The sequence below is a fragment of the Melopsittacus undulatus genome, chromosome 2 (genome assembly GCF_012275295.1).
Source record: "Melopsittacus undulatus isolate bMelUnd1 chromosome 2, bMelUnd1.mat.Z, whole genome shotgun sequence".
Classification (NCBI taxonomy): Eukaryota; Metazoa; Chordata; class Aves; order Psittaciformes; family Psittaculidae; genus Melopsittacus; species Melopsittacus undulatus.
The window spans coordinates 111,576,232-111,589,663 of NC_047528.1; positions in this window are offsets into that span (position 1 = coordinate 111,576,232).

The following is a 13,432-nucleotide window of genomic DNA, read 5'->3' on the forward strand; positions in this document are numbered from 1 at the left end:
TCTGCAGAGCAATCATGTCAGAAAGCGAGGAGGTGTTGGCCTTCTGTACGGACCTGGCAGGACAGCACCTGGAATACTGCCCTCAATTCTGGGCAACATGCGTTTACAAAAGATGGTGATGAGCACAGGGAATAGAGAGAAGAGCAGCAGAAAAAAAATGATTAAGGGTCTGAAAGCACTGACATATGAGAAGAGATTAAAATAATTAAATATGTATTGCTTGGCAAGGGGTAAGATTAACCATCTACAAGTGTGTAAATACCAAGAAGGTAGAGGAATTGTATTAAGGGGTATAAATATATGTGTAATAGAGCAAAAGTAAATACAGGCTCAATATTAAAAAAAAATAATAATAATCCACAGCCCTGAGTTTTATTTTTTTAACTCTCCTTGAGAAGGTGAAGCTTCTGGCTGGCTGCAGCTGTAGTGGCATGAAAAGAACAGGGTTCTATTGCCTCAGTGGCATGTCTCCACAGATACAGACCCAGAGAAGAAGGTAACACCACAGGAATCACCAGCAGTTAGGAACAACCCAAACTGGCCTGCAGGGAGCTTGGCAGAAGCCAGAGCTGTAGCAGACCTATGAGCCAGCTGCTGTAGCAGAAGGTAGCATGGAAAAGCAATGGAGACTATGCTCTGTCTTCAAAGGGCACCCAAACCCCACTTTTTTGGGGCGCAAAAATTGGCATTAGCTTCTAACCATCTCCTTCCATCACCCACTTTGTACCAGCTAAACCAGGAATACACGGGGATGTGCTTCCCTACCACTCTGTTCTGCATGGGTATCTCCCCATCTTGGCTTGCTGTGGGAGGCCAGTGGTACAGCCCCACATCAGTCACAGAGCCATCAGCAGAGGGTAAGCTCTGCAGTGCCTTGAAAAGCACTGCTGGCACCACTGCAGCAAGCTCGCCAAAATTGGCCTTGTCACTTTAAATACATTAGACAATAAATCATCCCTCTGAGACATCCCCAAAGGAAAAAACAGGGGGAAAAAATAGCACTTAAAAGCCCTTTTCTATTACAAAGCCTCTAGGGAGCTTTTACACTTGGAGAGCTTTTTTAGTGAATTTTATGCTTTTTTTCCCCCCGTTTGCCTGCCTTTATTATCAGTTGCTAACATTAGCCTTGCCTTCCCATGACCAAACTCAAGCTCTCTCTCCTTTTGCTTCCCTTTCTTAAGTTTCTCCCTCTTTTCTCTCTCACCCTTATATACGCACACACAAATGCCTATAATGTCCATATAACAGTCCCTTTCCCATTTAGCATCTCCTCTTAAATTGAAATTACTCTTTGCCAATATTGCTTTCTTCCATATCACTCTCCCCTTCCCTGCACTTCTGTACTCCCCCCTCTCATCTGTCATTCTTCATGCCTGGTTGTATTGAAACAACTTCAAAACCCTTTTGCTGCTTTTAGGAGGACTATGTAAATTGTGCAGCTTGAACTTTACAAAGCACTCTGGTGGGTTTCCTTCTTACAGAGCATATTCCTTCACCCTTGCCTTAGGAGTCATCGAGCACTACTGACCTGGAAGAGCAGCATTTAGTCCCACCAGTCTCCAGTACCAGCCTTTCCCAAGTAGATTAAGGAATAATGCTTCCTCCATTTTCCAGCGCCTGGGAAGTCAAGAATGGCTATGCAACCAGATCTCCTATGTAACACTTAAATCATTTTCCTACCTACCGTTTTGTTTTGGCCTTAGAAACTTCATCATTAAAACCTTGAGGAATGAGTCCAGTCTGGCTGTGTGCCTTTCTAGAGCTGTGCGAGAGAGGTGAGCAGCCTCTTCCTTATATATGAGGATATTGCATCCTCAGTCATATATGTGGGTTGTGTGCCAAAGCAGGAAGAGGGAATGTAAGGTGAGGGCAAATTTCAGTAAGTTACAACTCTGTGAAACAACCTGATGATTTTCTATAGGCATCAAGCAGGGAACCAAATATACCTGTCAGCATCCAGCTATCATAAAGCAACTCTTACGCCATGACTGACCTAGCAGAGTCCTGCAGGAGTGTTACGAGTTAATTTTGTTGTGGTGTTGTTCCTATGGGTGCAAGCCCAAGCTGACCTTGTGATCTGCAGCTCCTCATTGCTGCCACCTGAGTGCCAACATTGCCATAGTGAGAAATGCTACTTCTAGAGAAGTACAAGACACAGTAGAAGATAGCAGCCTGACTAATACTGAAGTTAAACATCTTTAGCACTGACAACCAACCCAATAAGGCACCTCTCTAAACAGCACAAAGTATGGTACTTCTTTATCACTAGGGATAGCAAGACAGTTGGGACAGCAATAGCAAACATACTTGATAGCTCTGTTCTTTGCGTAGTGTGCTGGATTTACCTTGGATAGGGGATGAATTAAAGGAACAGGAATCACAACAGTTAGTTGGCACCATATGATAAATTGGACAGACTGAAGCATGGCAAAGAAAATGGAGATGGAAAGAGAAATAAAACCTTTACTTTGATACCTTGTGGCTTCCTGATCTCCTCAATGGTCAATCATAGAATGACTGGGGCTGGAAAGGACCTTAAGATCATCTAATTCCAACTCTCACACTAGACCATGCCACTCAAGGCTCTGTCCAACCTGGCCTTGAACACTGCCAGGGATGAAGCATTCACCACTTCTCTGGATAACCTGTGCCAGTGCCTCACCACCCTCACAGTGAAAAACTCCTTCCTTATATCTAACCTGAAATTCCCCTGTTAAGCTTGGGCCTATCACTCCTTCACCTGTCACTATAGTCCCTGATGAAGAGTCCCTCTCCAGCATCCAAGATATCCAATAAGGATCCAGTACTCAAGCTTAGAAGTCAAAGGGCATCCTCCTCTTCTCTTGCCCATGCCTTCCCCTCCTCCCTAACTCCTCCTCAGCCACAGCCTGAGCGATCAAATCTCAGCCCCAGGACAGGCAGGGAAAAGGTGTGGGACACACAGACAGGGAGCACTAAAGCCTGAGTGAAAGGAAACATTACATCCTGGGCGTCTGTCCAAGGAAGTGGGAGGTGGGGACGGAAATGAAAGGTCTATGTTCTCCCTAATCATTTCCGCCACAATAAGGGAGAGAGTGCGACATACACCAGTGGGTCGTGGCCATTAGAAATGAACCACTGGTGGCTGGCAAATTGTAAATGAGAGAGCCAGAGTGAGAAGAGAGAAAATCAAAGGGGGGACGAGGTCGTGTTTTATTTCACTTGTAGCGCTTTTCAAATTCAGCCCTAACCAAACTTGATTAAAGTAAATCCCTTTTTTACGGCCTGTGGAGTCTATAAGATTATGGTGTTAATGGAAGTGTGATTCGATCCGTCAGTAATGGTGCATGTCGGGGCCAAGGCGCCTCAGACAAGTCCATTTTTTAAGACGTATTTATTGGGTTTTCCCCCCTCCCTCTCCTTTCTGTTCTCTGCATTGCGGTGTTTAATTGAACAGTTTAAAGTGATTCTTCTTCAAGGCCCATTAATTGATTTTATTTGTGTATTCTCTGGGGTCAAGGGGAAAATATATAATAAAACAGAAGCTCCAGGTCTGAGTTTGTCACAGGTCCCACCTTTCCACAAACATAAAGCACCTTTCGTCTTCAGCATTTCAGATTTCTTCTCTTCCTACCCTTATTCCCTGCCACTAGTGCTCTCACATGTTAATCTCTCTGCTTTCCCTTTCCCACTGTTCATCTCTCAAATTTGCCACCCTTATTGGGAGCACAAGGCAGCAATCATCTTCATTCTTCTCCTACATGACAAATACCACATTAGCTTCAAAATGCCACTTTGTTTCTATGGACTGCAAATAACCTCCCCTACTCCAAGCTATGTGGAGGATAGGGCACTGAGTTACATGTATTTGTAAACCAGTGATCCTCAAAGCTCAGGTCATTTCCTCTGCAACTGGGGGTGATTTCCATGAGTTTATTAGGAAAACACTTCCTGAGCAGCCTGCTTCTTTCCCACCACCAACCCAACAGGGCACTTGAGCCTCTGCATGACACTCAAAAGCTGCTTCTTTGTGCCACTGGGTCTGCAAGTGGACATCATTTCCTTCTCAGCTTCCCCTGACATTCAGGTAACCAGATAGTCCAACTGAATACGTATTGAGTTGAGGTCATTTACCTCAGATACTGCAATGCCATTTGTTTCCTTCAGCCCCAGTTCCACTCCCTAAAGCCAGCCCTGAAGATAATTTCTTTCCTGATCCTGAATCCCTTACTCTCCCCTTTCATGTTACTCTTCTGCAGAAGTACATTTCTTCAAATAGGGTTTTCAAAACATAAACAAAACCTATTTTTAAATGACAAAATGCACCAAAGAATTTTTCATCCTCCCACTCACCTCACTCAGATCCTTTCCACAACCTGTCTCTAAATTAATACAAGGAAAAAGACACTTAATGCTTCCATCTTCTGACTGATGTGGTCTGGCTGAGAGATCATTGCCACAGCTAGGATGGTTCTTTGGGGGTGCAGCCTTCCCAATTGCTTTCACACAATCCTGAGTTTGTTTTGGAATTCAGCATTGTATCATGTACTGGAGAGGACCAAATCAAATAGAAACCCTTTACAAGCAGACCTCGTGTCCCCCTTGCTCCTGGCTGCAGATAAAAAATTCCCTTGTATACCATAGCTGATAGAGACGTTATGGATGCAGAATGTAATTACCCACAAGTGGAAGTCTGCCTTACTCCCTTTCCTCTTATGACAACTACTATGGCATATTTAAGTAGGCAGACTTTCAGATTTATGTCTGAAATCACAGAAAGGGAGGATGCACTAACATTGTGCAGAAAAAGAGGTTAGGGTAAAGGCAAAATATTCATCAGCAATCTTCTACTCTGAGCTAAACTTTCCATAGAGGGTTGAAAATATGAATCCTGAGCAAGTTAGGTCTATACTGACCTCCTAAGCTCTGGCCAGAACAGAAGCTATGCACCTGGAGATGCAGTCAGACCTGTGGCACTGGTCACTGGAGCAGAGTTTCCCAGGTTGAGGCTGATAGTTCACTGATGAGCTCTTTTGCTAAGGCACAGGGACATCACTGTGAGGTGAATATGCTCATCTAGTCATTTTTAGGAAGTACGAACACGGTGTCTTGGTCTTTTCCCGTTATCCTCATCTTCTGGCTCCAATTTCACAAGTGTATTTGGAACCACCACCTGGTCTTTTCACTCCCTTCTTCCTTGTTCTGCCAAGATATACTTCTGCTGAGATCTCTCTGATGTTTCTGCTGAGCTACGCTCCACAACACCTCTTCCTAGTGATTAGCCTCTTCTACAGCAAATGGGGACATCTCATTTCCTTAAAGGTTAACAAGACAGTATCCTTGTAACAGGAGCTTCCTACATTTGTAAGTATGGTGATTTGGGGATTAAGTTCTCCAGAAAAGTCTGACCAGCTGTGATCTAGGCCTTTATCTAGCATTTTTACTGTAATAGCTGGATTTCCAGGTTGCTGTCTGCAGTGTCCACAGTACAGAGGTCCATACTTGACCCCAGACAGTAATCTTCTAAACTTTTAGTTACGGCCACACTCTGTCAAACAAGATTAAAGTAAGATTTCCTCCATGCATACACAAGCAAATATGCACCACCATTCCTCCCACATTCTCCTGTCAAGGTTAAACACCCTACAAGCCCATTATCACCTGAATTCAAAGAATCCATCCACTCCCCAAGAGTTTTCATCCGCATACATCTTGATGTTGCTTAACAGGGTTTCTATCCTTTGTGTTTCAGCTATAGTTTCATTTCAGCATAACCTTGACCTGTCTGTTACCAGAGCAGATCTCCTCCATCTCACTTTTCACCCTCCCCCATATACATATGAAACTCAGTGTCCTCCCTTAGCTAATATATACAAAGGAATCAATCTGCCAGGCACACATACCCGCGCAGCCTCAGCAAATTAACCTTGCAGAGTAATTAGGGCAAGCGCCATGGTGTTGGTATCATGGCCTCATTTTGCTGCTCTAAGCCTTAAAAAACTACCACAGCATAGCTACCAGTTAAAATCAATAGCCCACTATATTAATAAGAATAAAGTTAACCAAGTTATTCCTTGCCCCTGTGATGGGCTAGAAGCATGTACAGAGGAGACAGGAGGAGTATGGAGGTGCCTATTGATACAGGCTTTGACAGAGACCAGGCTTGAAGGGTGGCTGCTCTTCAGTGGAAGGCTCTCAGAGGCTCAAGCAGAGGACAGATTTACTGGGCAAGATCATAAGCAGTTGCCAAATAGTCCTTCCAGGCCTGCCGTGGTCTAGGAGCCGTGGAAGTCAGGCAGTTTCTATTTGCACTGCATAATTGGCAGAACCTATCACAACACTGGGAATGCCAGCTGCTGCTTTCTGCTCAGAGCTAATGCCACCTGATTGATTTAATATTGTAATGAATATAATCCTTTCTTGCCACCCCACTCCCCACACAGTCAGCCAGCAGTTGGAGAGAACAGACGCTACAGACAAACCTTCCCAAACAGGTGGTGTGGAGTGCCTTGGCTCTTCCACTGACTGAGCAGGTCAGCAATGTGCTCCAGAGAGAGAAGTGGGATGCATGCCAGGGAAACACACCCATGCACACAGTTTTCTTGCACCTAAGAGTGGCTCGTAGATCTGCAGAGACGGCAAATGCATGGACGACAAGGTGTGACCGCAAGTGAAGGACAGAGAACAGCACTGTAGGAATAGACCTATTCTAAATCAACTCAGATTTCAGATACCAGATTTAAAGATGTATTGCAAGGGTTTAGAGAGGTGCAAAGGGGTGAAAGGGTCAGATACCCAAGAGCTGGGCTAAAATAAAGAGAATCTGCTAGACTTAAGGAAAGATGCTGTCAGAGCTGGTGGGTAAGGACACAGCATCTAAGGAGAGAGCTGCTGAAGATCATCAGGAAGATCTGCTGGCAGGTCTCTAATGTCTTCTTCCCACTGTGAAACAATAAAAGCCAAGCCCACTGTAACCCAACAGTGGCCAAGCCAACGGTAGGAGCACCTGAAAACCAAAAAGCCCTGGAAGCACAGTAACTTCTAACAGAATCTGGTCATCTTGGGGCTTGTGGCCTTCCAAAGAGCAAGCAGGTACAGCCAGAAAGGGAATGAGTTCTGCAAGATGAACATGGCTAGAAGAGCTGGACTAAATATGGAGCTTTTGACAGGATAAATTCAGACTGTGGCAATGAGCAGCTCCGCCAACCACAGTTATGGAAAAAAGCAGAAGTGAATGGAATGGGAAATACTGCTCCCCTTTACACAGCATGTAGGGATCGAGACCTAGAGGTAGGAAGGAAACCTGATACTTCTAGACTCTCTTTGCTGGTGCAAGACCAAAAGATGACAAGAAGCTCAGCTTTCCATTCAACAACAGAATCAATACTGGTCTCAAACTGGACTTTAATAATCATGTTCAGTGGGTACTCAGAGAGGATGCTTGAAGAATAAGGCAGCATTCAGGAGAGCTACTTTAGTGTCACAGCTGTAGGGAAAGGATAGAAAAGACGACAAAGGAGTCTGGAAGCTGCTGAGAGACAGGGATGTTTATCCAACAAAGGATGAGATGGAGAGAATCAAGAAATCTTAGGATGTGGAGGGAGAATGTTGTTCTTTAGAAAACAAGCGTTACAGGTATTTGCTGGCTCTGGACACATTTCATTTGCTGTTCCCAACACAGAAACAGGTAGTTATCCCCAGATAATTTGAGCCCTTATGTTTTAGGCCAAATTCTTCTAATGGACCTGATTTCAGAGCCTGTGGCAATTGACAAGTTGCAGAAGGTGGCTGCAGTTGGTCAGATAGTCTGCCACATAATACGCCAACACCATTTTCAGCTTGTGAAGTGTTTAGGGAGATACTCTGGTGACATAAATCTGTACCCAAACACACACAAAGAGAGCTCTCTTTAGAGTGTCACATACCGTCAGTGTCATTAAGTAGTTGGTCAAATCAAACACTTCTCTTCCTGCCCATCTTAACTGGGTGCTTTCCAGGACCCAGAATAATTAATGTGCAATACATCCAACAGAAGCTGTGCATAGGAACCATCACCGATGCACGAGCCACGACGCTGAAGGTACACTATCATCCAGATGAGCTGCCACCTGGAGCGGACAGATGGAGATGAAGGGGAGGAGGGAGAAAAGCCAGTTGAGTGAATGGTTTCATTAAGCTGCAAGGAGGAAAGGAAGCATGTAGAAATGAGAATCAAGAGTCTTTAGACACCAGCAACAAGTCAGTGTGCTTGTATCGCTCAGTGGAAACAAGGACCTTTGCCCCATCCTGATGAAGTTTTGTTGGGCTCCTACCAAGAAAGAAATGATGATATAATGACATCCTGACTTTTCTCCCCCATCCTTTGGAAGTGCTTAAGGAAAGACATGCTCCTCCCACCCAAATCCATTCCTTACAGAATACACAGAGCACTCTGGGGCAAGTTTTCACGGAATTGGTTAGTTTAGATTCCCCACCAGGGTGAAGAGGCTCAGCAAAACTGCTTGTCTCTCATATTAATAATACCAAGTCTATGGGTATTAATCCCAGGCTCTCAGTGACCTGGAACACCAGCTACGCTAACAACCAACTTAAAGTCACAAAGATGACTAAGTGTGAAACCAGATTTAAAGATTTAGCAGCTATTCTCAGCAGTCTCCTGTTTAGGCAAAATGTGTCAAAGGCATTTGGAAACTACTGAGAGGTGCTCTGAAATGGTAGCCGATTTCATGGCTGACAATGAAAAGCAGAGCAAGGGGCTTATCTCAGAGATAAAAACGAGCAGAAGGAAAACTGCCACCAGCTACAAAAAAGAGCTGATCTGCCTTCCTCAATGAAAACCCTGCTCCCTCTGCCAGTGCCACCTGCCCCATCCTCCTCCAGGAAACCCCATTTCAGAGGAAGAAAGGAAGGTGTTTGAAAGGGTAAAGAAAGAAGAGCTAGAGGACCCTAACTGTGAATCCTGATGCTTGCAGAAGCTCTGGGCACCCACCCCCTTCCCCTGTCCATTACAGTACAGAGACACTCCAATCTGCTCAGGTAATGACCAGAGGAAGCACATTTCCTATCCTCAGATCTGCTGCCACTCTTGAGCTTGCAGCAGCCGGTTTGTAATCAGGGAGCCTGTCAAGGGAGACCAGAGCCTTTAGCAGAAAAGAGGAGTTAATTGCATAACAAGGGATTTAAAATCTTTGCAAAGGGTGACAATAAAAGAAACAATTACGGAGTTTAACCACTGCTGCTGGCACCGTGGTGAATGTCATTTGTCCTCAGCTCCACAGATCTAGTTCAACAGTGCACACTTACGGCTGATGCTTCGGTTTGCCCGTGGTTTTGGAACGTCAGCAGAAGTTTTGTTTCCAACTCAACCAAATCATTTTTTCTATTTCAAGCGTTTAATTAAAAATGATTGGAGGTTTTATTTTCAAGAAACGTTGATTCCAATTGACACAAACCCAAGAATTACATTATTTATTTATGAAATGGATAAATGGAACATTCTGAGTTTGGAGGATTTGGGGGATACTACTCTGAGAGCTGTCGAAATAGACACAAAAGCTGCCATGTAGTCAGCATTTATTACCCTATTTTATTCTGCATGCATTCAGATACAAACCCAGCTGAGACCGTAACAGCCCCTTTTCACAAAGCAGATTTAAGGCCGGTGTTTATTTTGCCTTTCATGCATGTTTCTAAAGGGGTATTTATTAAGTAGAAGTATGAGAAACAACTTCTTGACCTGAAACACCTACAGCTGGCTGAGGGGCTTTCTCCTGCTTTTGCTCCAAGCAATTACTAGTGCTTTGGCATTACAAGGATTAAATTGTAGTATTTCTGCTTTAACCTGCTATGGAGAGCAACTCGGGTCCACTCTGCCTCCCCAAGTGGCATTAGGGAAACACAACCCGAGGACTATTCCTTTCACAGAGGGAGCTGGCAATCTATTTCACATGCTGATGTATGGCAGAATCCATCTCAAGCAGTTTGGGACTTCACCTACACACAGAATTGCTTTGTCCCTTGGAGAAGTTCTGCAGAGGAAAGGCAGCTGAGATTTACTCACTGCCTGAACTGCAATGTTACATGTACAGATCCAACTGTAACTTTCTTGCAGTTATATTTTACTCCCCCCAAAGAGAAATTCAAGCAGAAATGACTTGAATTCCAGACTAAGGCATTTGCTCAGATGAGGCTGTTTCTATCTAGAGATGCCTTGCAAGCACTGCTCTCCAACCTAAGTCTGAACAAAAAGAGCAGTGGTTTGAAAAGAGCTCACCTGAAATTAGGCACATAATGCAGAGGGAATTTTGGAATTGTTGAGTACTCACAGCTACTGCCCCTTGTGGTATCATTCAGGTGTAAATGCAATACTATAGTAAGTCAGGTGGAGGGATGTTGGACCTGGGAGAGTAGTTACCCAAGACTTTAACGCAGCACTTCACGAACAATAGATGTGCCTAAGTAAGTAAGGTAATACGGGATGAGTTTTCCATCACTCAGTGTTGGCATCTGGGAGATACAGAATAACAAAATTCTGTATTATAATTTAGCTGGGGTTCATAAAACCAAACCACCTTAACCAGAACATGTCAATTTTCAGAGCTTAAACCCACCTTCATGTATAAAGAGAGAACTTTTGTCATTCTAATTTCTTACAGGAACTGCTGAAGAAAGGCAGGGAAACTAATTTGATTAAAGCTTTGCCAGCAGATTTACAGAGACTGTTGGGAATGAAACATCCTGTTTGAAGCCATCAAAGAAGGATGATCTGAGCAGGCCTAATCTGTTGTATGCCTCAGCTTCCTTTGGCTGAGGACATGGTGAATGATGACTAACATGGCATGCTCCATCCTAAGAGCATAGTGCCACACACCTTGAGTGGACACAAAGTTCCTGCTTCCATAAATCCCTCCTGCTAACACCTCCAAGAAATCTACAAAGCAGGACCTGGTTTACCCTGCACTCCTAAGCAGCAGAAGCAGCTAGCAACACAAATTGTATGCCAAAATATGCCCATTCAGAGAGAGAGGAACTTAACTGGTGAGTTAAAAGCTCCTTTCTCAGCATGTAGCTTGGGGGCTAGTCTGCTAAAAGGATACTGGGCTAGGCAGCTTCTGATTCAAACACATTCAGCAACACCTGTGTCAGGGAAAGGTATCCTTTGACTGATACATTTGCTTTTGCCCCATTCATTCCTTGTTTGAAGAGGAACTCTTTGTAAATAATTTAAGTGGGTCTCTGACTGGCTCTTATCTTCCCAAGGTCTTCCTCCGATCAGTATTCTCCAAGAAGCAGCGTGCTTCTTTGCTCTCATAATGTACTAACTTTTTCATTGCTTCTTTATGCTCACTTCTCACCAATCTAAATAATGGATCAATTGAGGTTTTATTCTTTGCTTTAATTAGGTCTTGAATTTTGAGAGTATTTCACTGTAATTACTTCACGAAACGTGGACTGAAAAGCAAAAACCCTTTCAAAACAAACAAAGTTGTGCTTGTTCTCTTTTATCAGGGCTTTTTCTTTTTGATACATAAAGGCAGACTTAAAACTTTTAACGGATATGGAGTTTTTCTCTCAGTTCCAGGTACAGGAAGACACTGACAACTTGGGCTTGCTCTTTCAAACCAGCTGAGAGAAAGAAAGAGCGGGACAGAGGGCAAAATACAACTACGGACCAGCTCAGTCTTTGACTTACAGTGGCCTCAGGACACTAATACTGCTCTAACCACACACACACCTAACTCACATGCAATTGCCTATGCCCTTGATGCTGCAATTCAGGTCAAATAGGCTATGAAGGTATGTAAGTTACACCTTCCTTTTCTTTGTGTGAACAAGATGGCATAAAACCAGTATTACAACTTCCTACCATCACACCAGGGTTATTCCTCCCTGAGTGACTCCCCACATTTGTAAACCCTTCTCCACAAGCTGGCAACTTTATGATACCCAAGGCAAAATGGAGCATCAAATCATGCAACTTTCACCTATGGGGAGTCAAAGGAAAGAGAGGGTGCAAGGAGGTGTGCAATAAGCTGAAACCAGAGCAACAGTTTCTTCCAGATTCCATGGTGAAAATCTGGTTAAGTCAGCACAAGTTTTAACATCAAACTGAGAGGTTCCCAAATGGAGAAAGTGTAGTTTCTCACAAATGCTGTATAAAACAAGCCAAGAGCATGAGAAGGAAGAGAACTACCATGCAGTGCATTTTAAACCCATAAAAGCCGATTCACAATCATTCCTTCACCCCATTCCCCTGAGCTATCTAACTTGGGTAGCAAGCGAGGTGCAAGCAGGAAAATATACGTCTTGTGCTGGATTTGAGCCCCTAGCACAAAAAGATTACACTTGAAGATCGTTTTAAGCACTTAATCCAAACCAGTAAGAAACAAGAATAACTACAGCCTGTGAAATCAAGAAGATCTGTGGAGAAGTCCACAAAGACTCTACAATGTTATAAATCTCAGGGTACAGATCTTAAAAGTTATACTGTGTAATAATCGTAACAGTAGAGCAAGGTGTTTTATCTATCATTTGATAACGCATCCTACCCCAATCTTCTTATGAATATAAATGCAGTGGTGTTAGGTCAAAAGGTCCTACTAGCTCCTATCCCATCTCTGACACTGGCCAGAAGCAAATGCCCTATGAAAGGGCTACAGAAAACCTGACAAAAATATAGGAATGTTTCTCCCTAGTATAGCCTCATAGTGTACAGTAACATATAGCTTAGTGACTTTCCAAGTCAATGTTTGCATATATATCTGACTTTAATAGTCCTTGATGGACTATTCCATGCACTCCCTAATCCTTTTTTGAACCCATTCACACTTCTGGCCTCCCAGACATTCTGTGGTGACAATTTCCCTACTTAATCGTGTAGAGAATGTATAATACAATGCCAATATTTCTACTAAATGAAGGCTAAAGGGGAAAATCATAAGTCTACAAACATGATGAAAAAGAGGAGGGGAAGAAACATTTTCCATGATTAAAGGGGATATGATAAGGAGTGACAGGCTGAAATTATGTTCATCTCAAAGAACAGAAAAGATCTCAGTCTATCTAGTAGCTATGTATACTCCCAGTGGATGTGTTGATAACTCCACCTTAAATGGGACAGGATAATTCATTCATCTGGCAGCAATACCTGGGGCTATCCTGTTCTGGAAGGAACAGCAAACAGCTTGGATATAAGAGCTATTTTTCAAGCTTAGCATAAATCTTTATGAAGTCAAAATTAGATTTTTAAGGGAGGAAAGTTTTCTAAAGAGAAGTCTTGGACACAATTCCTATCTGCTGCCATGGAGCAGGAAGGAAGTAATTACATTTAATGTTGTGGAAGGACTGGAGACTGGGAAAGGCTGTCTCTGTCTGGCCTCACAGAGAACAGGCGTATGGTACAGATTGTTGTGGGATGAATGATGCCAATGGCTCTTCGCAAGGCTGTGTTCGA